The sequence below is a fragment of the Natator depressus genome, chromosome 12, assembly GCF_965152275.1.
Source record: "Natator depressus isolate rNatDep1 chromosome 12, rNatDep2.hap1, whole genome shotgun sequence".
Taxonomy (NCBI): domain Eukaryota; kingdom Metazoa; phylum Chordata; order Testudines; family Cheloniidae; genus Natator; species Natator depressus.
The window spans coordinates 41,998,552-42,025,989 of NC_134245.1; the positions used below are offsets into that span (position 1 = coordinate 41,998,552).

The window sequence follows — 27,438 nt, forward strand, 5'->3', positions numbered from 1 at the left end:
ACATAATTTGTTACTCTGGTTTTCTGGGAAAACTGGAACAGAGAGTCTGCCCTTTGCGAAATATTCAAACTAAGAACTTCCAAGCCATAGGGATTATGGCATTTGAACAGCTCTCCTGAGTTTAAATTGTTCTTGCTGGGATTATGGGAGCAAGAGGGTCCAAGGAAGGCATAACTGACCCTGTGCAACTGGAGAGAGGAAGGGGCTTGCCATTTTCTGAGACTTCATGTAACACAAGTTGCAGAAGTGAGGTGGGCTGGTGAAGATCAGAATAATTGCAAATCTGAATAAATTAGGAGGTATTCAAAATTGTCCTCCCATTAGACCAATCTGTACTGCCTTTAACGGCTGTGATACTGCTAGATGGAGTGAACACCAGCCTGTTAGAGTCAGACTCTGAAATTATTTCAGCTGGTGTTAACTTCAAACAGCCCCTCCCCCAACTTAATGTATGGGGGACTCTGGAGATATTGCTTCCAGCTCAGCTTGTGCCTTTCTTTATCATTAAGAAAGTACTGTTTCCAAGATGAGCAGTTTTAACAAAGCTAGGACATTGCATGAAAAGGTTAGGCTCCTATTGAGGGGTGGGTCGTGGATCGCATGGCTCAATCAGATATGGGAACAGAATGCAGCAGGTGCCACCATTCAGGCCATTTTGATGGAGTGCAAGTTGTTTGCATGTAATGTCTAAGGAGTCCTTTGCCAACTCTCTTCAGCGCCTCTAGTTTTCCTCCTGGGATTCACGGCCATTGTCAGAATTGCAGCCTCTTCCCCACCACCCCGGCTTTTTACACACACACACACACACACACACACACACACACACACACACACACACACACACACACACACACACACACACACACACACACACACAGCAAGACTCTAAATATAGGTCACCCGAGGCAATTAGGAGAGAGTTCCTGTTTTTGAAAGATATGCAGCAGGCAGGAAGCCCAATTTCCAAATTAGTTGTCAGGTGATATAATGTTTGGCCTCAGTCAGCATGATTGACAGGGGCCCTGTGTGTTCTCAGATACATTATTTAAACATGTTGAGATATGAGATCTTCTGCACTAATTACTTCGAAGGCTATATTAATCACAAGACACTTTAATACCCGATCAATACTTGCATTTGTCAACGACCTTGTAAATCATCTACACTTTAACTCTGCTGTGTGGCAAAAGCAGCTTTTGAAGTCTCTGGGGTAAGAGAGGTTTGGGGCGGGGTGTTCCAGACCCCCTGCTGTTCAGCAATGTGTATTTAGCGAGGGCTCAGTTTGCTTGTTGAAAGTGCACTTATAAAAAGAGGGGGGTCAGGCAAGGTGGTTTAGCTAAGGTTGCCATATAATCATATTCTAACCACAACAGTAGTGCTTTATCATGTGAATTCAGGTATAGGTGTGTTGGTGAGCTGATTATACTGCGCTCAGAAGCTAAGGGAACAGACCTGGCATTGGGTCATTGATACATTACAAAATGCTTGATGACTGCCTTGTGAATCCTTGTGCTAGAACACTGATGTGTGGATCCTACTACATTTCAAGGCTGGGGGTGTGAATCTTGACATTAAAGTGTGGATCCCAACACAGCTGAGATGCTGGGAATGTGAATCCTGGTACTTTCATAAAGGCAAAAGAAGAAGAAAAAATGATCCTTTGAAATAAGGTGAGATGCTACTCTAAAATAACCCTTCAGGCAACATTCAGTGGGGGAAAGCAGGCTGGGCAGTATTTTATCTTTATATAAGTCACTGAGCTGGAAAAAAGGAATAGACAGGATGAGAAATTCCAGGTACATTATGATGTCCTATTTAGCTGGAATTGCCATTTTAAATCTTGTACCACAAGAGCTGGACCACAGTGGGTGCAGTTTTTATGGATAGGTAAGTTATTGCTGTTTGAGCAGGTATTTCTCATATTCCAAACTGGGTATACTGCTACAACTGGTAATATCTCACCTACTTGTAAAAGAGTAAAAGGAGCTGAGAACCTGTTCTTTAGGCCCACCAATGATATCCCCATTTTCTATATGTGCTGACTACTATACATTAAAGAGGTATGAGTTAGTTTGAGTGGATTACAAAAGTCTCAGGACAGTTAATTTCTGCTAGAGAGAGTGGACCTCCCATTGTAAATTGATTTCATATACTTCACTTCATCCTCTTCCTGCTCATTTCAGTTCTTTGCTAATCTTCCATTTTTAGACCAATGAGACTGTATTATGTTCTCCATCTCTGTTGGCATAGGCTCTTATCTCACCAAGACAACCTTCAGTTGGACCAGTGTTATGCTTTCCACGTCACTGGCACAACAGTTCACGAAGTTGTGATGATGGCCTTTGAACGCCTCTTTCTGTGTTTTTCCTGAAAGTGTGTGTATATTCCTCTTTCTCTATCAGGTTTCTCTTCAGATCCTTTTCTGTAGAAGCCCCTTGAGAAAATCTTCATTCTGTATGATACAAAAAATACCTTCTTCCCATCCAACTTTGTTCTTGTCATGCAGTCAATGCCGTCATCTCTGAAGCTGCTCAGCTGCAGGGAGAGGTGAGTTCAGTGCTTTCCCTCTACTCTCAGGCCATTTTTTCTATGCTGCTTTTTTATTATTTTATTTTATTTGTGGTCCCTGTCATTCTGCCGGGGCAAAGGGGTAAAGAGATCTGACACTAAGTGCGGGGAAATGCTGTATCTGGAATCTATCTTCCAGACGGCAAAAGAATAAAAATTCATGGCAGGACAGCAGCTGCTGACACGTTCCCAAAGACATATTGCAGGTAGCGTTATTTATTGTGGACAGAGTTCATAGAAGTGCTACCTCAAAGCACCCTGAGAGATCCTAAAAAGCCCATCTCCCATCAGGTAAGGCAGATTTATGATGGCTGCTGGTGGAGGGGGTCAGGCAGCACAATGCAGGAAGCAAGCTTCTTGCTGAAAGCCTGGTTTCTCTCTGACGTATTCAGTTCAGTTTGATTGGTTCAAAGGAGGACTTTAGCCGGTAATGTTGACCATAAAATTGCAGTGACATGCTGCCTTAGATAAGGAGTGCTGGAGGGAGGGGGCAGGGAGAGTTCTGGGAGCAGAAACACTGGGGGCTAGAGCATGTGCTCATATCTGAGGTTAATGTAGGGGAAAATGCCAGTTGGGGATGGGGATAGGGACAGATTGATGATCTTGTGAGGGAAAGCTATACTCACCAGGCTGGAGGGCAGGGGGAAACACACACACACACACTCTGATCTCAGCACAGAATAATGTGCTAAGACCTAACCTGACCAATTTGACCTCCCTGTTGTCTAAAATAGGGAAGAGAAGAGCCTTTTACTTAGAAACCCTGCAGGCTTTAGCAGGTATTTAATAAGCTTGTCATCAGTGAGATTAAAACTATGTTATTCCACCAAGCATCAGGGTTAACCAGCCTTATAAATGTGGTGCCCATGGGGTGACTTGGTGACAGCCCATTGAGCCAGGGCTTCAGGACAGCTTCTGCAACAGAGGATCAGGGTAAGTGGCAGGTTCACTTGGATCCACAGTAGAGTTAACTGGTGTAAAATTTCAACATAACCTCAGTAGCAGAAGGCTGATATCATATGAGCGAAGGCCTGAACTCTTTCCTTAGGTGTCAGCTGTATTGATGGGCAGCTGTAGTTCTGGCATGGCTTCCACCTTGTCTACAGGCTGGTGTTCTGAGTCTCCACTAAGAAGGGTTAGATAGAAATCTGTTGGATTTTCCTAAACTAGGGCTAAAGCAATTGGGAAGGTCTGAGATGAAACTCAGAACTCATCTCTTAAAGGTCATAGGTGACTGAGCAATGGGATACAGGGCCTCTGTCTTCTAAGCCACTGACTTGAATCCCACGTATGCTGGTAGCGAATACACGTTTACCATCTAATGATGTTCAATGACCTATGTGAAATGAAATTTGGAGGTAGGCTCTCAGAGCAGCTCCTAGAGAGTAGTAGAGAACCCCATAGAATACCATAGGTGTTCACCTCAGAAACCACCACCACAGCTGGCTCTTATTGACTGGATGTGTCAGGAGAGAGGACAATACTGAATAGGTAAGCCCCTTCGTTTTCAGTTTAAACCTATTTTTACTGAAAAATTCCCAGGTTTTACAAGAAGTTTTAGTCATTTTTTTCTGATTTTCACCCTACTTTTGTATCATTCAAATATATAAAAATAACTTGTTTTAGTAGGAAAATACAATCCATTGCATGAGATGAATGTATTATGATAATATATTAGACTGTGTGTATATGCAAAGCTGCCAGTTGAAGTAAGGCTATGTATTAGTCTAGAAGATACACACAATAAACACGCATGCAAGCTCTGAAGTGCATGCACATCTGAACGCGCTGATGAATCTCATGCCCACCACATACACATTTCAAACTGTTAGCAGATAACAGATTAAAGATTTGACACACTGAAGTGGGAAGAAACCAAAAATCTGTATCAGAATACATTTCAGAACACAAGGAAGTATTGGAAAGTTAAAAAACAAAACAGGAGAAAAGGATGAAGTGCAGTGTATGCGCTGCAGATGGTGTGGCCCAATTATTAAATGTAAATATTTATAAGCTAATAGTTCTATAAGCTAATAGTAAACTGTTTATTCAAATGAAAAGTTTTATTTGGGGATTGGAGGTATATTGTTTTCTTAAATTCAGAGGTGGCATTGTGTTTTGAGTTCTGTTTCAGTTCTGCGCAAACCACACTGATGAATGCAATTCAAAGCTTTAATCTACTGAATACTTTTTTCCCCTGCCTTTCCATCCACCAGAATAAATCATGATATTTATCCAGAAAAATTATTAATAGTTTGTTGCAATGATTTTCACCTGTTTTTGTTGTTGTGGTAATAAACACAGATAAATTCCTAGTAAAAATTAAATAAAATAAAAACTGAAAACGAAGGGCCTTATGAATAGACATGGATACTGAAACCATCTAGGAGTGCATGTCAGAGATGGGGACACATTGCAGGGGATGATGTGTATGGGCAGCTTGCATAGTCCTACCATTCTATACCTGTTCTGTGGATAAACTAAGAAATTCAGTCATCATGAGTGTCATCATGGAATCTTTCACTTTTTGTAAATTCACTTTAAAAAAATAAGAGACTACAAAATAGAATAGTCACTCCTGGAGGCCTGTGACCACTTAAACCAAAGGGTACCTGGGAGCTTCTATCTGTTGTTTAATTTGAGTCTACCATCCCACTGTTTTCTGCAATGTCATCTATCTCGGAGCTTTTTCCTCACCATGGGTGAGTGTTGACTCTAGGGAATTCATTTGCATTCAGAGAATTTAATTGCAAGTTCCATTGACAATCAATGTTGTTTCCCGAGCAGTGAAGCAAACTGTGTGACTTTGTTGTTGTGTAGAGGCTTGGGGATGGGATTGAGAATGCCCTTGCTCAGGAAGACATTCTGACTTCACAATATTCCTAACTCCTTATGCTGAATTTTAAACTTTAGAGACATTAAAGATGTTAATGGTCATTAGGGAAAAAGCTGCACACCTGTTTTTCTCTCAAACGATCTAAATATATGACAGCCTCCCCACTCCTGGTCATTATTTTATTTAATCATTGCAATTTAAATACAAAGAAGATTCCTTATCCGTAAACAAGCCTGACAAAGAGTAATGGTCAGCAAGAGGCAAATCCACTCCCACAACAACAAAAATTAAGTGATGTTAACCAGACAGTAATTCAAACAACACAATATATTCCATCCTAACACCCCATCTCAGCCATACCCTCAGACCTTCCAAACAGATGGTCTTTGCAGCATGCCCTGAAGATCAAAAGATTTGGGATATTTCAGAAGAAAAGGTACTTGGTAGCAGTAATTAAGATTCCAGTATTTCTCTTTCTTCACTGGAGATTTTTGGGTTCCGTTTCGTCCAAGGAGGCCCCATCTTAATGGCAAGAGCCTAGCAGCCATCTCTCTTCCTCTCCTTCTCTTCCCACATTGTTACAAATACAATTAGGAGTCCAATGATTCAGTTTTTCCCCTGTGTATCTGGCCTTTTATAGTAACTATGATTGTAGAAATTATCCCTTTTCAGGTTTCAGAGCTGGAATATGTCAGGTAACTTATACCTGTGGCATGAAGCCATAGAACATGCTAGAAGTCTGGAGGACATTGACAACCTCATATTCTTCATTGTGACAGCATAGAATCCAAATGGTCACTCTGCTCATTACACTTCACAGGGCCTCCTGAGACAGCTGTTGTTGACCCCTTGAGGTCTAGCACTTGCCCTCATTGATATCAAAGAGGAGGAAGCTAAGTGAATGTTTTCTCAATCTCCTTTTTTCCAGGCTAACTTGAGGTTATCAAGGCCATAGACTGCTTTCTAGCTTCATAAACCTCTTAGGTTATTCAGAGTCATGATTCTGTTATTCAACTGTCTGTGCTTTTCCTTGGGATGACTAATTCCTCAGCGTGACTGGCGGAAGCCGCAGTATTGATTTCTGTGTCTCTGTAAACCTCAGTTGTGTTCGACGCTTGTTAGACATCTGAAGGAATATCCAGTAGGCTCTGGGAGCAATTTGAGTGCTGAACTCAATAGGCTGCACTTGAGAGAAGTTTCCATAAGGTTGCCGGGCAAGCCAATAGAAAGGATTTAAAAAGACAGCGAGAGACAGAGGAAGAAAGAAAGAAAGAAAGCTTTTACCCCCAGTAAAACTCTTGAAGGAATTAGACCAGCATGGCACTTTTGTCTCACTCTCCTATCATTAATAAAAGAGCACTTTTATTTATCTCGCTCAGGAGATTTGAAGGTCTACTTGAGGACAGGCCTGCATCATCTGGGAAAAGAAGGGTGTGTTTGATACTGTGTGTGTCTGTGCAGTTGTGCATACTTTTGGGGTGGAATGTGATATGTTGTTTGCATGTGTATGCAAGAAGACTATATATCTGTGAGAGTGAGCAGGACGATCTCTCTTGTGCTAAGGATGGGCTGTGAGAGTCTGATTACCAGTTAGTTTCCTAATCAGAAATAAAATATTGATATTTTTTCTACAATGTCCACTTCTTCAGTTTGCCATTGTGAGTCACAAAAGCTCCCTGAGTTCAAGGGGTGCTGCCAGCAGAGCACCAGCGACTTTCATTGTTCTTTTGGGAGGTTAGTGAATTGTGTTTGAGCTGGAGCAGTCTGATGCCCAGACTGTAAGGTCTTTTTCCTACCCACATTGTTACTAAGAGGAAGATTACTGTCCTCTGCTTGTGTATTTCATTTATTTATCTGATGAGTGAACTGCTCCTTTATGTGGAGGGAGAGAGCTGGGTGATGGAAGGGAGAGGCATAAGGACACTGGAATGAGGCTGGGAACTGGAGTAGGGATGGGAAAGATAAGTAGTCTGACTTGTGGTGAGAGGATGGAGGGGGGAATTTAGTATATTTTAATTAAAACAATAATCTGTGGCTTGCTGATACCTTTCTATGTTGTATCCCTTTCCCCTTCTTCTCATCTTTCTCTTTGTAAACTATTTGCTCTCAAGGAAGGGATTGTATCTTCCTTTGTGTTTGGAAAATGCCTAGCACACTTTGAGTGCTACCATGGTCTAAATAATACAAATAATAAAACCGCAGCCCAATCCTATCTCGCTCCCAATTGTCTTCATAATAAAATACCTTTACTTATAAAATGCTTACAGCTATTCACAAATTAATCCCATATGCCCCATGAGGTCAGTAGTAGTAGCTCCATTTTATGAATCAGGAAACTGAGACATGGAGATATTACATGATTCTTCGGAGGCAATGAAGGGAGTTGGCAATAACAGCAGGATTAGAATTCAGGAGCGCTTGGCTCCCAAACACTTGCTCCGTCCAACAGATCACACTACCTTGCCTTCATCTCACAGGCTTTTAATGTAATTGAGAAGTCAGCAAGATTTTCTGTAGCTCTTAAAAGGATCTTGGTCAGAAGAATGAGTGTTACTTGTCTCCCCCTTCTGTTTATTAAGCCAGATTTCTGCTCCACTAATAAACGTTTAGTGGGCTGACTTACCTACACTGTACCAAACCAATCAAAGTAATTGATTATTGTATTACATTTTTAAAGAACATAAAAACTGTGACACAACACAACAAAACTAGAGAATTTCAAGTGAAGCCTAATGCTCTATCCATGTAATTTTAAAATAAAATGTAAATAAATAACAGGGCAAACTGAAGAAACTGAAAAACATTAATTAATGGATCTACTTCATGTGAAGATCCCTGTCAGAGGAATGGCGTTCCCTTGAATGTGTTATCACTGTTTGGACTTGCCTGGGCAGACAGGACTAAAACGTGCTTCGAACCTGTTACAAAATCTTTCCACGGTCTTGGTTGGAAGGGGTCTGTTGTGTTAGAACAGTGCTTTAAAAGTTGCTGTCTAAACAGGCCCTAAATAAGGCTCCCCAGAGACCAGCTTCCAACCTTTTATCCTGCATCTCCTCTCCAACCCAACACTCTTATTCTTTGTGTCTTATTTGTCTTATTTAGGTTATCAGATTCTCAGGACAGGGGCCTTGTCATGTTACACGTGTGTAAATTGCTGTGCACATCAACTTTCATTTTCTGCCCCATCGGTGGATGCATATTTATTGTGGATGAAATAATCCCATTTGGGTGGGTGACACACATGCTCACATGTTTACACACAAGCAAACATACACACTCTTTGTACTAGTAGTTTGTCTGCCTTGCAATGAAAACCATTATTTGGTGGGAGTTTGGGCTGTGGCAGCCTTACCTTAGAATTTCTTGGCTTTCTTGGTTTATATTACAACTGTTGTTTTAGGTATTCATGTTTGCTTGTTTATATTTTTTAAAATCATGGAATATAATAAATGATGTGGTGTTTGGTCTCTTGGCTAAATTCTTATTTAGATAGAATTACCCAAAACTTTCAACTTTGGGCATTGAAAGTCTGACCATCTATCAGAATACTGTGAATATACAATGATATCTAGCATATATCATGCAAATCCGAGATATATTTTTTGCTGTGCAGCATGGAGGTTGAGTAACAACTCCTGTTGAAGCTAATTTTCCATGTAGTGTTTATCTCAGCATCATTATGGTGCAGTCTATGAGCTCTTTCTCCTTGAACTTTTTTCTGAGATGTTCATAATAACAGTTCATTCTGAGCTAAATTTGTCATACAAAGTTTCTGCTTGACTGGGAAGGTGGAGGTATGAGAATTATTATGCCTTTCCATGTTTCTTTAGATGTATTTTTTATAATGAAATGTTGTAGGTGTTTTGCCTGTAATATGATCCAGCTGGTTCCATATCAGGCTGTACAAAGCTGTAGATACTGAAGTTTAAAGATGGCTACTGTACATAGGCAATGAGGATTTTTCAAAAGGATTGTCATGAAGTAGTTATCCTAACACTGTGAGTCCCTAATAATATGAAAAGTATGGGCAAATGTGTGGATGCTCTAGAGGATGCTATGGATAGATGCTGGGAGTTGCAGAATTCACTCAGGGTTCAGAAGGATGTCAGATTTGAAGGGACTTCCTTCCCCAAGCATGTTATCAATGGAATTTCCACTCATCATTTTCTTACTACCTCTTCCCCGGTTGCCTGATTTTAGGGGATTAATGTTATTGTTTATATAATATGGGTTATAGGCTTGCCAGTTAATCTAATCAGAAAATAACAAGGTCCCAGAATCGGGCTACACAGAGTTTGCAAGGAGTTCCTCATCCACAAAATATCAGGGTATCCTTAATTTATAGGCTGGCATGTTCATACATATTAATGACAATTAGCTCATTCTCACATCTATTGTTTCTGGACTAACCCGTTATTTCCATGTTCTTTGTGGAGTGCCTGTTCAGTTTAAAGAGGGCATGAACTGAGGTATCCATCTATCTATGCCAAAGGTCTAACTTGCTTTAACTCATCCTCACTTATCTATGCTAAAGGTCATAAACATATATATACTAACTTTATGCTTTAGCTCATCATCACTTATCTCAGCTAAAAGTCCCGAACATATGTACGCTAACCTGCTTTACCTCAACATACAGGATGTGGCCCATAGGTTCCTTGCGTTACCGCCAAAAATACTCTAGTGCAAATCTATTATAATAAAAAAACAATCAAACCCATGAGAAAATATATATAAGCAAGCAAGCAGGCTAGCCCTATGGGCTACACCCTCCACCTTTTATTTGGATAGCGTCATATTAAAAAAAAGAGAGAATTAAACTCCTATAAATACTGGAATCAAAGCAAAGGTGACCATAAATCACAAATTCCAGGATACTTCCCAGAAATGATGACATTTCATCCATAACCCATCACCCTGTTATGCCTGCCTTTGCTTAATGAGTGTTATTAGCTATCATATGGGCTGCAGTATCCAGGCACTACAGGGTAGGTGAAGGATAGAATTCCCTGGCTTGGAATTACTTTACCTTTTGTCCTGTTCTAGATGCATGTCCACACTAATCATGGCTACTGTTATTTCCCTGCCCTGATTTCACCTTTCTTTCTGCTATTAATAATAGATTCCTTTTCCCTTCTAGCTACAAATGGCAATGGGCATATTTTTCAAAGCCACCCAGCTGTCTGTCAGAGAAGTAACATGTTGAACTGGTCATTAAACAGCACCACTGTGTCTGTTTGTGGCTGTTCGGTACAGTCGGATGTCATAAATGCATATTTACTTTGGAAAATAAGCAACGGCTCCTTGTATTGGCATGAATACCAATACCTGCTTGTGCACTGAGTCCCAGCAAGTAAGCTGTTAAAGGCACCAAGACCGATATACCCTTTTGCTGGAGGTTTTGAACCCTTTCTGTGATTGTTTCAGAGAGAGAGGAAGAGGTGAGAAGACCATATGTCAGCCATATTTCTGAGTGCCTAATCAGGAGATAACAGATGCTTTTCCAACCAGTTCCATGTTGAGATGTTACTAATATAAAAATTAGTAGTTTTTGGCTGCTGCCAGAATACAGGATTTATATGATCTCAACCTGGTGTCCCTGGAGAACTGGAATATAATCTCTAAACCAATGAGAAGCTGCTAAACCCCCAGCTAGGGGACAAATTCAATTTTCAGCAAATATTCAGTTCACACTCCCTCATCAATGGAACACAATTATTCAGAAATACAAGTTCAAGGTGCTGTGAGATTCCCCCTCCTATTTTAGGTTACTTCTTTATCCACAAAGTGTGCATGTCCTTTTTCTTCTTCTGCTTCCACTCTACCAAATTTAGCTCTTTTGTGAGTGGGTGTGACTCCATAAAGGATGTTCCACCTGTGAATACCACATATCAGTTTGGTCCTTTGACTTTGTCAAGTCCCAGAATCAGGAAGGCGGGGAAGAAAAGATGCCCTATTCAGCAGGAATTCAGAGAACCTAACACACAGCTTTTTCTCTGTGTTTAGGCTTTATGATCTGACCACTTACAAATGTGTTAATTCACCTTCATTCCCCTCAAACACAATTCACAACTCTTCTAACTTAAATTTCACATTCACATCCAGATATGTAATGCAGATGGGTTAGGAGTGTGAGCTGTTACTTTTTGCTCACATCAGGCATTAGTTTTGCATTCTCTAGCAAATATCTTTGATCAGACTAGCCTGGGTTAAGAGATCTGATGCTCGTGGATATTAACAGACTAGCACTTGAAGTTCTTCATTTCTCTAAAGCAAAGAAATTATTATCATTAGTTATTTGTGTCGTGCTACCAATATATTGGGCTTTGCTTTTTCTCCCAACTGGATAGAACCAGAAACAGTTGTGGCAAGATGCACAAGGCTGAAAGTTGTTACTTTTTTCACTAAACCAAACAATTCATTCACTGAAGATGCTGGTCTGACCCAGCATTCACATTGCAGAGATGAAAGCTGAATGCCTGCTTACTGAGCCACCCAGCCTCCCCCTCTCCTTTCCCCATTAGCAGCTAGGACTGGCGCATGCAAGTGTAAGAGGGTGAGCAGTTCTTTACAGCATCAGCTAAAATCACACATTTGATTTGTTCACTTTGATGGTGCATTCAGTCAGACACAGTTATCTTGCGAAGACTCTGATCTTCTTCGGCCACATGGCCCTTTAAATATCCCATTTCAAATAGGAAGGAAAAGCGGTCTGGTGGAGCTCTTCTCTTCTTTAGGATCCGAGCCTTTATTAAGGCTTTGCCTTCCATATATCTGTTACTTTCTTCCTTTCTGAAGGAGTCGGGTTGATTCAGTACGTTTGGGACTTGGTGACATTAATGTAGCTGTTTTATGTAACATGGAGTCATTATTAACAGAATTCTAGATCATAAAAAAGTATAACAAGAGACAAGGAGGGTTTTTTCCCCTTGAAGATAATAGCAGTCGTGCTGAAGAAGAGAAGGGCAAAGGTCAGAAAGCTGCTCCCTGATTGGTTGCTCACACTCTGCATTGACATTTCTGCAGTTTCATCAGAAATTCTAAATAATCCATGTGAAAACTGAGGTTATTTACAGAAGATATAGCATGAGCTCGTAAAATGCTGAAGACATAATCTTGGCTCTGGGTGCTTCCTTTTGTACAGCAATACCCCTGCTGCTACTGCTGCTGTAGAGACATACACAACCCACGAGTCAGTCCCTGAAGCTGTGTGGATTGAGGTAGTGAAAAAATCCTAGAGTTTGGCAGTATTAAGATGAAGGCAATAAATGTCTGCAGAGAGAAAGAGAGGGAGGATTCAGGCAGGCAGATGACAAGTTCTAGTTAGTTTACCGTATCTGTATGTATAAGAATGAGGGAATGGAGAATAAAATGGGGAGCCCAGTCTCAGAGACTTGGAACCCTACCTGCACATTTTCCCCTGGTTAAAGAAATAGCAAATGAAACAAATCTACCTGGCTTCTTCATTAACCCAGTTTCCATTCCAGGAGAGGGCAGGTGGCTGGAGACTTCTGATTCCTTTACTTTGCTACGTGTTTAATGACCCCCTTTTATCTCTCTTTCCCTCATTTTATACTTCATTTTTTGTTTTTACTGATTTTTATCAAAAAAATTCCCAGGTTTTACAATAACTATTGTTTGGTTTTTACCTATTTTCTGCTGGGTTTTGGGCCACTCAAGTGTCTGAAAATGCTGATTATGTTAAGAAAATTGAATATACTGCATTAGGTAAATGTGTTTATGTTAATAATAAATTAGTCTAAGTGTAAATGCAAGGCTGTCTGTTAAAGTAAGGCAATGTAGTGGAAGATACACACGTGTGTGTATAGTGTTAATGTACAGTTCATAAAATAAACCACAGCATTAAACTGCTTTTACTTTCAGTAGTCTTACTTTTCTCTATTTGTTGCTTTTTTCTGTCCTCATGTCCCCCAGTTTTAACCCCCATATTTACTCAGAAAACTGAAGTTAATTTTTTGCACCGATCTTTCACCCATTTTAAAATTTTTGCAATAAGCACTTATAAATTCCCGGAAAATTTTCAACAAGATAAAAACCAAAAATGAAGGGCTGTACTGAATACAATGACAACATTGAATAAAATGACAGGCAAAGACCATAGGAAGACCTCCCCCTACTCTCCCTAGTGGGGTGATGGAGGGATGACTGTTAGAGGGACACAGTCGAACATCCGTCCTCAATAGCTCCAAGCATATCCCCTTCTTGCTGAGACTGAATACACTGGACTAATGCAAAGGGTCAGATCGATAGTGTGGCACAGGCACTTCATCATATCTCTGATTGCAGCATTGCTTCTCACCCTGAAAAGTGTGATGAAATTTCTTAGTCCTCAGTGTATAAGCAGAAACCAGGTTGGTGGTGGCAGAGGAAGGAAAGATCACTTACCCCTCATCCCAAGATGTACAGCCAGAGCCGTCCCTTGGGTAGGGCAAATTGGGGCGACTGCTCCGGGCCCTGCGCTTTGCGGGGCCCCACAGGCCGGTGTGATTGGCCAGCATGGTTGGTCCCGGAAGAGACGAATACATCACTTCTGCCCCAGGCCCTGCACACAGCAGATTGGTGTGTAAATGTCCATTTTATGCACACAAGTTCCAGTGTGATGTGGGATTTGCAGTATTGCCAACACCAAGTGTTCAAAAATCATGTTAGACCCCCCCCAAAAAATCACAAGCTTGACATAAAAAGAAATTAAATTTTGTATCCTTTCTATTTGCCTTCTGATTTCTGAGCTTTTATTACACACATTTTCAAGCTTTTCTCCACAACTGTGCAGTCTAGAAACTTCCTTTACTGTTTTTAACAAAAGCTGAGATTCTGACATTTTTACATGACTCCAGGAGCCAGGACTTTAACAAAAACACCAAATATCACATACTTGCAAGAAAACATAGAGTTAGTAACACTGAATTTGGGCATCCTGGTGAAGAGCCGAAGGTTGAAACTCAGGCCAAAGACCTCAAATTGGCTGGTAACCCTCGTTTGCAAAAGAGTAACTCAATTCTCTAAAGCCAAGTGTTTACTGCCAATTGACGTTTTGATTATAAACTCTCTTTTGAATTTGCTTTTAGACTTAACTTGGCCACAAGGTCACAGCCTAGGGAGAAATTTTGGAAAACTTTTCAAAGCAGTTAATGTAGACATTTTCCAACTATTTAAAGGGAACTACAAATGAATAAATAATTATACTATGTTTTAAACTCAGATACTTTAACTGAAAAATATTTTAGTTTAAAAAATATATATAAGTCGTCCCACAATCCATTCTCCATGTCTTCACTGCAGCTGACAGTTTGGAAGGTGAGTTATGAACCTGGGAAAGGTGCCATATAGCACTCTGCACCTTTTGAATTTTGTTTATCTACATATCTATTGCTGTGATTGACTGCAACAGAATAAATATACCAGTAGCTGTAACAGTCTGTGATTAGTGTGCATTAAAATTAGTGTGCTTTTTTTGCCTCTGTCTTCACGAACAAGGTCAGCTCCCAGACTACTGCACTGGGCAGCACAGCATGGGGAGGAGGTGACCAGCCCTCTGTGGAGAAAGAAGTGGTTCGGGACTATTTAGAAAAGATGGACGAGCACAAGTCCATGGGGCCGGATGCGCTGCATCCGAGAGTGCTAAAGGAGTTGGCGGATGTGATTGCAGAGCCATTGGCCATTATCTTTGAAAACTCATGGTGATCTGGGGAAGTCCCGGACGACTGGAAAAAGGCTAATGTAGTGCCCATCTTTAAAAAAGGGAAGAAGGAGGATCCTGGGAACTACAGGCCAGTCAGCCTCACCTCAGTCCCTGGAAAAATCATGGAGCAGGTCCTCAAGGAATCAATTCTGAAGCACTTAGCGCAGAGGAAAGTAATCAGGAACAGTCAGCACGGATTCACCAAGGGCAAGTCGTGCCTGACTAATCTAGTTCCCTTCTATGACGAGATAACTGGCTCTGTGGATGAGGGGAAAGTGGTGGACGTGTTGTTCCTTGACTTTAGCAAAGCTTTTGACACAGTCTCCCACAGTATTCTTGCCAGCAAGTTAAAGAAGTATGGGCTGGATGAATGGACTATAAGGTGGATAGAAAGCTGGCTAGATTGTCGGGCTCAACGGGTAGTGATCAATGGCTCCATGTCTAGTTGGCAGCCGGTATCAAGTGGAGTGCCCCAAGGGTCGGTCCTGGGGCCGGTTTTGTTCAATATCTTCATAAATGATCTGGAGGATGGTGTGGATTGCACCCTCAGCAAATTTGCAGATGACACTAAACTGGGAGGAGAGGTAGATACGCTGGAGGGTAGGGATAGGATACAGAGGGCCCTAGACAAATTGGAGGATTGGGCCAAAAGAAATCTGATGAGGTTCAACAAGGACAAGTGCAGAGTCCTGCACTTAGGACGGAAGAATCCCATGCACCGGTACAGACTAGGGACCGAATGATTTGGCAGCAGTTCTGCAGAAAAGGATCTAGGGGTTACAGTGGATGAGAGGCTGGATATGAGTCAACAGTGTGCCCTTGTTGCCAAGAAGGCCAGTGGCATTTTGGGATGTATATGTAGGGGCATTGCCAGCAGATCGAGGGACGTGATTGTTCCCCTCTATTCGACACTGGTGAGGCCTCATCTGGAGTACTGTGTCCAGTTTTGGGCCCCACACTACAAGAAGGATGTGGAAAAGTTGGAAGGAGTCCAGCGGAGGGCAACAAAAATGATTAGGGGACTGGAACACATGACTTATGAGGAGAGGCTGAGGGAACTGGGGATGTTTAGTCTACGGAAGAGAAGAATGAGGGGGGATTTGATAGCTGCTTTCAACGACCTGAAAGGGTGTTCCAAAGAGGATGGCTCTAGACTGTTCTCAGTGGTAGCAGATGACAGAACAAGGAGTAATGGTCTCAAGTTGCAGTGGGGGAGATTTAGGTTGAATATTAGGAAAAACTTGTTCACTAAGAGGGTGGTGAAACACTGGAATGGGTTACCTAGGGAGGTGGTGGAATCTCCTTCCTTAGATATTTTTAAGGTCAGGCTTGACAAAGCCCTGGCTGGGATGATTTAGTTGGGGATTGGTCCTGCTTTGAGCAGGGGGTTGGACTAGATGACCTCCTGAGGTCCCTTCCAACCCTGATATTCTATGATTCTATGAAAAAAAGACTACAGTCCACATTAAAAAGGTATTTAAAATCTTATAATACAATACTAAAGTTAACTAAGTAAGATATTTATGTGGCATCTTTAATTTCTGAAGAATCCCAAAGACTTGTCCAGATCCTTGGGTGGTATAAATTGGTATAACTCCATTCACTTCAAAGGAGCTACACTGATTTACACCAGATGAGAACTTGGCCTATATGTGCAAAGTATGATAAATCTGTAGTGACTTGAGACTAGTCTATAGAAAGATCTTACAAGTAAAATCCTAGATGACCAAGTATATCTATTTCTCTAGAGCCTGTGTTATTTCAGTATCTCAGGGAAATAATATTGAGTTCCCCAAAAAAATGTAAATATGGAAAATATATCAAACTCTTCCTAAATACATATTTCTTTAATGGTCTGGTACAGCTACAAAAGCCTCACAAGCAGAGATGTGAGAATAATGGACTTTTCAGGTAAAACCAAAACCAATTTTTAAAAAATCCAGCAAATAAAGTAACAAAAAACAATTGGGTCAAACAAAATATTTTGTTTCAATTATGATCATTTTTAACTTTCCAAAATGTTTGTAAATGAAAGGAAATTTTTAAATGAAAAGTCATTTTCTATCAAAACATTCTGCTCTGGAAATGTCTGAACGAAAGGTTTCAATATTTTTGGATTTTGTTTGTTTGGTTTTTTGACTGAAACATTTTAGTGAATTTAACATGACTTTGCAAAATGTTTGTGTTGGTAAATCTGTGTTTTATGCCAACAAAAGTTTTGGTTGAAAAATTTAGCCCAGCTCTACTGACATGAAAACAATATACATTTTATAGCCTTCCGTACAAAGGTTTAATAACATTATGCTGAGACATATGCTCACAAATGGTAGCAGAGTCAGGCTGACATCCTGTCCTTAATTTACCATGTGGGTCATTTTGTATCATCATGTGTTAGTGCTAAGTTGTCACCCTTACCTACAAATGTCCTGTCTTTTGTTAATTTGTATCACACCCTGCACCTTATCGCTGTGTTGATTTGGTTGTTTAATGCTATAACGGACTGGTCTCCTTTCCCTTTAGATATTAATGGTCACAGTTAGACTGCTGGGCCTTTCAATTACTGTACAGTGAATCCCTTAATCTCTTTAAGTAGCTACACTTTTCTCATCTCCTCATGGTCATTACCTCACATAACATCTATATCCTAATCCTAATCTGGGGTTGACAGGTAAATAGTGAATGTTGTACTTTTATTTTATATGATTCTGCTGTGCAGAGGAAGCCACAAAAAAAGAGGGCACTGCTCTGGTCAGTGGCTTCAGTCATGCTCATTTTTAAGACTTAAGCTTGTTCTCTGGCAGTGAGAAATCAGGCAGGCCAAGATGATGAGCAGAATATACAAGAAATGGCATTGTACTCGTAAGGGGCATTAGTCAATTCTCTGCACTGCTACAGACTTCTTGTGTAGCCTTGGGTGAGTCACTTATTGTCTATGTGCCTCAGTTCCTCATCTGTAAAATGGAAATAATTGTACAGCTCTACCTCACAGGGATGGTGTGAGGATAAATACATTAAACATTATGAGGTACTATGGCAATGGTGGGTCACATAAGTACCTTAGACTAGAATAGGGATGGGATTAAGTACATGATTAACTATTCTGCTCAACTGGAGTGTAGCAGGGCCCCTTTGCTCCTGTCTCTGCTGTGTTCACAAACCACTGAGATCCTGGGGCTCAGCAATCACCAGTGCAGTTTATTTACAGCGTGCGCTCCCACCACCTTCTCACCATATACAAGTTGGGTTTTCAGCCTTAAGGACTTCTCAGCTTCTTCACCCAGGAGGGAAGAGCTACTGCTTTCCTTCCACTCTCTGGCTCCCCACACTCGCTGCCTTCCTCTGGGCCTGAATGTAGCCCCAGGCTAATTAGGCTGGCAGCAGTTTCCCATTCGCCAATCTGGTGCAGGTTTCTCTAGCCAGCTCCAATTTACCTCCCTTAATTGGAGCTGGCGTGACAGATGGCTGGTGCAGGAGTTCCTGCCTAGCACCCTGTCACATGGGGACATAGTATTTTAGAAACATAGAGATGCAGGGCTGGAAGGGACCTTGAGAAGTCATCTAATCCATCCCCTTTCACCGAGGCAGGACCATCCCTGACAGGTATTTATCTAACCTGTTCTAAAAAACCTCCAATGCTAGGGATTGCACAGCCTCCTTGAAAGGCTGTTTCAGATCTTAACTACCCATACAGTTAGAAAGTTTTTCCTAATATCGAGAGTAGCTCTCCCTTACTGCAGATTAAGCCCATTACTGCTTGTCCTACCTTCAGTGGACATGGAGAACAACTGATTACAGTCCTCTTTATATCATCCCTTAACATAAATGAAGATTCCCCTCTCCCCCTGGCTTCTTTTCTCAAGACTAAATATGCCCTTTTTCTTTTCTTTTTTTTAAACTTTTCCTCATAGATCAAGTTTTCTAAACCTTTTGTCATTTTTGTTGCTTTCCTCTGGAATCTCTCCAGTTTGTCCTCATGGTTCCTAAAGTGTGACACCCAGAACTGAACACAATATTCCAACTGTGGCCGCCTCAGTGCTAAATAGAGAGGGACAATTCTCATGTGTCTTACATGCGACACTCAACACAGAATATTAGCTTTTTTTGCACCTGCATCACATTGTTGACTCATTCAATTTGTGATCCACTGTAACCCCCAGATCTTCATGCAGTGTGTAGGTGACAGTCTGTTTCCAATGAGCTCCTTCAACATTTGGTCTGGTACCTACAGATCTGATCTACAGGTATATAAGAGCACAAAGAGAAGAAAATTAGGTAGATCAGGCTACCCAACTTAGAATGACTGTACCAGAATCCTAACAAGATCATTTCACTTTTAAGAAAAAAATACTTTTTTTCATGCATTTTATTGATTTTCAATATTGTACAAACCCAAGCCGTGTAAAGCAATAATACAGAAAAAGATACAGCCATTGGAAAAACAATTACTGATCAAATGCCCAGTTCCTTTACTCAAACTGTACAAGCAACCTGCTTTCACTAGTCTAAGGAATATAAATTTTACAGACTAATGAGATAGACACTGGGATGTAAAAATTACCATTTAGATGTCCTGATTTAATGTTGTGTTGTAGTAACTTTCCTCCTGGAGATTCTGATATTCTCTATTTATTTCTCCTAAGTAATCACTATCTGAGTACCTCTACCAATGTGTCCTCCTCTCATATTTCTGACATCACAATATTGTCATGGAGCAGCAGACGATACAATCCATATGATACCTGTCTGGTTCCCAGGTCTATTGGAGAGTAGAGAGTAACATTTTATAGAAGGCTTGATTAAGTATAGCAGTATCTTGCTATATGTTGCACTTTATAGCTGGCCCAGAAGATTTATATATTTCCCACTTTTCAGCGAAGATTTAATCCCAGGATATAATAATGAAGCTTCACTGGTCAAGCAAAGTAAAGCCCTGTACTCAAACTCGATGACATGTCTGTCTGTTATAGTGGGGCAAAGGCCTAGCGGAGTGCAAAACTCATCTTACAAAAGCAATGAAATATGAGAGTCTCTAGTATTACTAAGAAGTCGTTATTTTTACTAAGTATACTATTGTACATTTACTATTACATTATGAATTGTCATAAATAAACTGTGGTTATCAAAATAAATTAACATAGTGCATTTTGTGATGCATTATTTGGCCTTTCTTATATAATGTTTGTCTGCATACTTGCTAATATGATAAATTCAGTAATTCACAATAGTCTCCTCATCACTAGTGTACTGAGGTACACTATAAAAATACGGGATTCAACAATCGGAGGCTTCTGAATGTTGAAACCAGGCCACCAAGGATCCGTTTGAATGAAAGGTACCTGAACTGGCTGGAAAAGCTTGAAATAGCATCCTGTTGAATCTGTGTCAGATGGTGACTGTCATCAAGCACATGGAAATCACCATTCATAAGCATAAGGAATTATGCTAGTTTAACATACAGAGTTTGGGGTTTGCATTCTTGCCAGAGTCACATCTTCTGCAATTTCATAAGGTTCACATAATGAACTACATTAAACTGGTGATTAAAAACAACCAAAGCCAGCAAATGTTAAGTTAAAATAGAGGCTTTGTCCTTTCCCTGCCCCTATGAACCTATGTGTATATTCAAGGTGTGTCAAATTCACCCAGTGTTCTGAGACCTCTCTAATACCTTCGCACAATGGGTGATAGTATCATTGTGACTGAGTTGGTAGTCAGAGGACTCTCCCTCCCTCCAGTGGCCACTCTTCTGCACTGAGAAATGATGGCTCCATTGGAGAGCTGCACATTTGGAGACATTCTCTGTGTTTAAAGGAGTGGGTATCAGGCATCTATGCCATTAAATACTAAACTCTAACAATACTGGTTGTGTTCTTTCCTCTTATTTGAAGTTGTTTTATATAGTCAAACAAGTGTAATCTTGGAGCATTCCTGCCCTGAGAACATTCATTTTAAACATACATGCCATTTCAGAAAAGTGGAGAAGGGCAATAACATTTGGTTACATATTTTTCCTCCACTTGTAATGCTCTTGCTAGACTCGTTTTTTAGTTGCCTTGCAGTCGGACAACACTGTAATCCAGGCTTGTAGCATGGGTGTTTGGGGGGATTTCCAGCATGGATGTTTTCTAACCTGTCAGTCAGCCATTGGGGGTGAAGGGATGAGGTCTAAATACAACCAACTAGCTTGCTGTGTTTCCCACACACGTGCACACATGCACCCCTAGGCCATTCCTGATGACATCTGCACCCTCCAATGCCTCCATGGTTATTTCCAACAAAAAAGAAAATGCAGATTAAAACTTCCACTGGCTCTCTCTTTTGAAACAAAAGCATAATGAAAGGTTTGGCATACCCCCAGAGTCCTCTGTGATTAGTTGTAATTCTTGGTGGGGTGTGACATGCTCATCCTCCTGAATTAGTGCAGGGCACAAGGAATTTAGCACGGTGCTAATTGTGATCAGATGAAAACAAGCATCCTCAGTATGTGGGCATGCAGCAAGACAAAACAGATTGCTAAGCTTTTCAGAGAAGTGCTCCACAATATGAGCTGCCAGACAGCCCTATGCACAAAGACAGCTGGGGGTGGGTTTTCTGCATGTCAGACTCCAGTGGGCAGAGCAGACAGGGGAGAGAGACAGAAGCGTATCTGGGCAACCATGTACCTTTCTTCCCTCTCTCTCTCTTCCCTATTGCTCTATCTTTCCTCTAGTAGTCACAAGATGTCTGTGGTCCATTTTCTCTCTGTGCTACAATATCCAGATTTTCATTTTATTCTCAATTACAAATTGTTAGACATTGCTATTTGGCTGAATTTAACTAAGTAAGACTCTGTGGTGAAGTCAGAAGTTTTAGGGCACCAGAGAGGGAGAAACCCCTTCTCATGAAGATGCTCTTCAGCAGCTACAGTGGCAGTGAGGACTCAGGCCCAAGGATCCCTACAGCAAGCCTGAGGGCAAGAGGCAGGCTCAAGCAACTCCTTACCTCCTAGGTCAAATGATGATGGAGAAGAGGAGGATCAGCTATAAACCCCCCACAATTCTGACACCCCGTTCCTTCCCCCACACAGCCACCCTTGCCAGAAAGAGAGAATGATGCAGGGGCAGTCAGGTCTGCCTGTGGAAGGCTGCTGAAGACAAGTATATACTCCAGAAAGAGCCAGCACTGCTACTCCCTCCTTCCCTCCCAGGAGCAGGGAGAGCAGAGGCCATTTCCCTATGCTCTTTGTCCTTTCAATGAGTCGTGCTGCTGGGGCACTTCTCAGTCACCCCTTGGATCTGCTGTGGGAGGCAAGAGGAATGTATGTTGCCATGCAAGCGATAGGTACAATGTAAAGGGATATGCTGTGCCCCCAGCCCTGCCACCTCCCCCTACAGTGATGGTCTATTTGAAGACAAGATGTCTGAATTCACAGAAAAATACTATTGAGAGCGTTGGCCCCTTCAGGAGGCAGATGGAATGATGGTGCTGGAAAGTTCCACGGCAGTTAGGAGTGACAGTTGGCAAGAGCAGAGTGTAATCAAGACTCTTGTGTCTCAGCGCCAGGCCTGAGGAAAAGGGGGATTTACTCCCTGTAATCCCCTGGAGATGGGGGGAACAGGATTTACCCCCACAATCTTACTGCCCTTCCCCCACCACAGATATGGGGGAAGGGATTATAATACTTTATAATCTGTCAGAGACGTGGGGGCGATTCACTGTTCCATGAGTCTGCCAGAGATGGGGGAAGTTGCCAGAACCAAGGGGGGATTGGCCTCCTATAGTCTGCCAGAAACATGGGGGAACAGCCCCCTCAGTAATCTGTCAGAAATGGGGATGATTTATTCCTCTCTTCAATCTAATCTGCTAGGCCATGTGATAATTTATTTTTCTCTCAATAATCTGACAGGGACAATATGATTATGCTTCTCCCGCCTTCCCCGCGTCTCCAATAATATTCTGGATACTGAGGGGATTTATCCCCAAGTTATCTGCCAGACACAGAGGAATTAATCCTCTTCCCAGTAATATGCCCCAAAATGGACAGATTTAGTCTTCGCTCACCATAGCTCCCTACAGAAAATCTTCCAGATATGGGGGGGGGGAGATTTAGTCTTTTCCCAGTTGATAGAGGTGTACTGATTTGCCCCTCACACCACGGGGTCTGCTAGAGCTGGCAAGTTAACCCTCCTTTGTAGCGTACTACAAAGGGGCAATTTCACACTATCACCAACTATTTAAGATTGTGGAGGCATTTGGAACTGTTTATCCTCTTTCCTTGCAAGGGAGATTTATCCCTGGAGAGGAGCATCTTGAGGCAAAGGGAACACATAAGGGACAATGAAACTTCAGAGTAATGACGATGAGAAAGTACCAGAAAAGGCAACAGTGGAGGATAACACACAGTGATTCAGTGTGTCCAGGACACAAAGCCCTTGGAAGAAGGTATTTCTTAAGGGAATATTCAGGGGTTAAAGTTAGAGAGTCAGAAAGTTGTGAAAATGCATTTTTTTCTAAATGGGTTATTTAAAGATATTAATAAGAACTATTAATATTCAATTCTATTGTGGCAGTGCTCAAGGATTCTGAACAGGAATTAGGGCCCCATTGTACTAGACTAAGTGACAAGTATCAGGGGGTAGCCATGTTAGTCTGTATCCACAAAAACAACAAGGAGTCCGGTGGCACCTTAAAGACTAACAGATTTATTTGAGCATAAGCTTTCGTGGGTAAAAACCCCACTTCTTCAGATGCATCTGAAGAAGTGGGGTTTTTACGCACAAAAGCTTATGCTCAAATAAATCTGTTAGTATTGTACTAGGTGCTGTACAACAAGTAACAAAACAAGTCCCTGCCCCAGAGAGCTAAGATTTAAACAGTGTGCAGCAGTGTGGTGAGGTAGTGAAAAGGCTGGAAGGACAAGTAACTCTAGAGAGGTACAAATTAAATTTGGAGAAGGGATTTAGGAGAGATCACAAGAGTAATGATTTTGTTACAGTGGGGGAAAGGAACTAAGATTCCACCAACCATTTTGCAAGTACTAGCATATCCCTGCCCCATAACCCTGATGATCACTCTGCATCTGTCATTTCCAAGCTAGCTATGGCCCACAGAGAAACACACTATTCACTTCTCACTACCGTATCTGTGCTACATAACCTTGACCTGCAGACTGGCAATCTACTCCTCTCTCTGACTGCCACACCAGAGCTCTGAAACCCTGACCTATAGACCGGTGCCATTTTCTTCCTACCCCATGGTGCCCTATAAACCTGGCCTGCATATTCGCACAGTGTTGCTTCCTACTTTTTCGTTTATATTTGAATGTACATATCCAGGAAGTTGCTGAGTCCTGGAAACTGAAGTTTCTGTTTTCTGACTGAAGAGATGTAGCATGGCATTGATAGTGCCTGATTTCTCCATGCACTGTCCTGAAATGTTCTTCATCATTTTACGGGGGGAAACACGAGTAATGTAATGCACCTGGTCCCTCTGTTGCAACAATGGTACTAGTCATGCCAGTCATTTTGTTGGGTTAATGATGCAGACACCTGACTACCATCAGTTTTTTTATCTGTGCACTAACAGTTTGAACTAGTGAGCTGGGAAATGAATTAATCATATTCTGTATTTTTTTTTAATACTGGTGTTGAAAGAAGATAGAGGCAGAATTTCTGCCAGACTATTTTCGTAACTCCTGGTTGGGACTGTTTGTGCAAGTTAACTTGTGCTTGTGTGTACCTGGTTGGGTGCCTCATCTCTGAGGCAAGGACTTAAGGATCATGGTCTTTGCCGGTGTGGGATTTGTGGCATTTACCCACCATGTTGGCTCACCTTGTTTTTCCTGTTATAATTATCCTCACATTATTATTTAGAAACTCCATCATGGATGTACGTGGCATTTTGCGAGTATACGGAACACAACCTCACACAGAGATAAAACCAGTAAATACATCCAAACATAGGGGCGGGAGAGCAGGGGGGGCTGACAAAATGGGTAGAAGGAAAAACATTATTTCATGAGTAATATTTCTTTTGTTACGTTTCTGGGTGGGGAAGGAGGGGAAGTCCTGCTCATGTGAGAGAGTGGCAGTGGGGAGCCCCAAAGCATAGAGGGTCCTACCCCTTCTACCTCTTTTGAATGCAGCTGCATTGTCACATCACACCTCTCATTGAGTGATTCTTCTAGCCTCCTAATTCTACATTAAATGGTGCTGGAGAATGATGCTCTTCACTCACACAGGTCAGATGTTGAGGAGACTAAGACTGGCCTTGAACCCCCATCATTCTTTTAACTCCACAATTCACTTGTTTTCCCAACTCGCATGTCTAGTGTCTCTTGTGGAAAACAAGAAACAGGACTCAGCTGTAATGGATATAAAGGGAAAAGTAAGACCATAGGACTGTTCTCTGTGCTTAGTGCCAATCCAGATGATTTTTATTGAGGTAACTGAGTACAGAGAGACCCCCAAAGATTTTCTCTTGTCTGAGACAAACTAAACACAGCTTGTATTGCCTTCCTAAGTCCTTGTCTAAACTACACAATCTTGGAAAGGACATTACATAAACATGTCAGTTTTTAACTTTGATTTGTCAGAAGGTAAGAATTAGATAACTAGACTTATGATCTGATTTTGAGAGTGGCACTGCCAATGTGTTCTTTCCATGCATTATTCCAATTTCTTCAGATATCTCGACACACTTCATTTTTTTTTAATTTGCAGGTGCTGATCTGGAGAATCTATACCAATTCTCTCTTGGCTGGATAGGAACCAGAGTCCTTGCTCCTGTCTTTGACAGTGCCCTGGTCTCACCACATTATTGTCACATTTGCTTGCTGAGGTACGGAAATCTTCCTCTGTGACCTACATGCCTTAAGCCTTGTAAAAATGATTTTTATGTTGATAACCCTCCCAGGACATGTAATGTCAATAATACACAATCAGAGAAATGCATGTATAGGTAGAACAGCCGCACTCATTTCAAGGAATTCTTTGTTGCATTTATACTGTATGCTGGTTAACAACATCAATGTTTGATTAATATTTTATCTCCTGATTATATCTCTTTACAAGCACTATTTGCATAAGGTACCTCTGAGCACCTAACCTGCCACATCCTCATCTCAGTTGGATAGGCGTCTTTTAATTCTCCATGCTTTGACTGTGATAAAATGAGTGTAAAGTTTTCTTGAACAAGATCTTCCTTGACACAATATTTCTTTTTCCTGCTGTCTTCCAGGTGAGATCTTGTCAGGGTCTAGCTGTGTGGAGTGGTGAGTAACTTTAAAGTCTCCACTATTTCCTTATTCACAATAGCATTGTCTGGTAGTTCCTGGCCTTAGAGGATGGGCCAAATGATTGGTGCCTCTTTACTTTGTTTGAAGTTGGAAAGCTGGACCTTCTCATCCCTGTCACAGTCTAAGTGCCAACAGGGAGAGGTGAGAAAGGAAGACCAGGGCTTCCAGTCTGTTTAATTTTTGCATGTGAATTGTTAGAATTAAATAATTTCTGAACAGGCCATTTAATACTTGGATATTCACAAAGGTTATGATAACTGAGGCACTTGGCAGAAGGAAAGTATTCCCAAACATGAGAAAATATGACCCCTCCCTTTATTTGGGGTTTCACTGCTTGTGGGACCTCTCCACTTGCTCTCTTGAGCTTAGCTCTGTAATGGGGAGGGTTCCATCATCTGAATGTCTGAGTAGAAACATCCTGGTAATATTTTACCTTGTCTTTAATGATAGCACTCTGACCATGCTGAGAGCACAAATTCTTTCTTTCCTAAAATTTAATTCTCATAAATTTCATTGTGGACTCCCTGGAACTAGAGAACTGCTAACTGAAGAGGTGAGTCATAGAAATAAGAAAGCAGTAATCAGCAAGTTTTTTATCCAGATGAAGTAAAGCTTTATATCTTTTAAACAGAACAAGTTACCATAAGCAAAAACAAGCATAACAAAAAAGATGCAGCCTGATATACATTCCAATCTTCAGAATCGGGCATGTCTTTTCACAGGCAACTTCTCCTATTTGGTTCCCCAAGAGCCATTCTTCTCTCTAGTCTACCTAGGGTCTTACACTACACCTATTAATATGGGATATAACCTGTATCGGATATTACCTATAACCTGTCTCCTCAGCACTTGTGCAAGGGCAGAGGAAAGGGAAGGTGGAATTAACCCCTTACTTATTGGAGACCTGGTATTACACCCTATTACAGGGACTGAAACAGAAAAGGGCTTTATTAAAAGCTGTATCCATCTATGAGAGGGAGAGTCATGGCCAGGGCATGCTCAGCCAGACCGACAAACTTGAGATTAGAACCACAAGTTGGTAACCAGAGTCAGGCC

General features: G+C 41.4%; 1 long non-coding RNA gene across 1 annotated transcript in view; it reads left to right on the plus strand.

Annotated features, from left to right (window-relative positions):
- LOC141996729 (uncharacterized) overlaps positions 1-26,359 on the plus strand; it is a 501,980-nt gene extending 475,621 nt beyond the window's left edge. The window contains exons 4-5 of the long non-coding RNA XR_012641589.1: positions 25,808-25,925; positions 26,325-26,359. This is a non-coding gene — a long non-coding RNA (uncharacterized LOC141996729). The remainder of the gene's footprint in view (positions 1-25,807; positions 25,926-26,324) is intronic.
- The last annotated feature ends 1,079 nt before the right edge of the window (positions 26,360-27,438 follow it).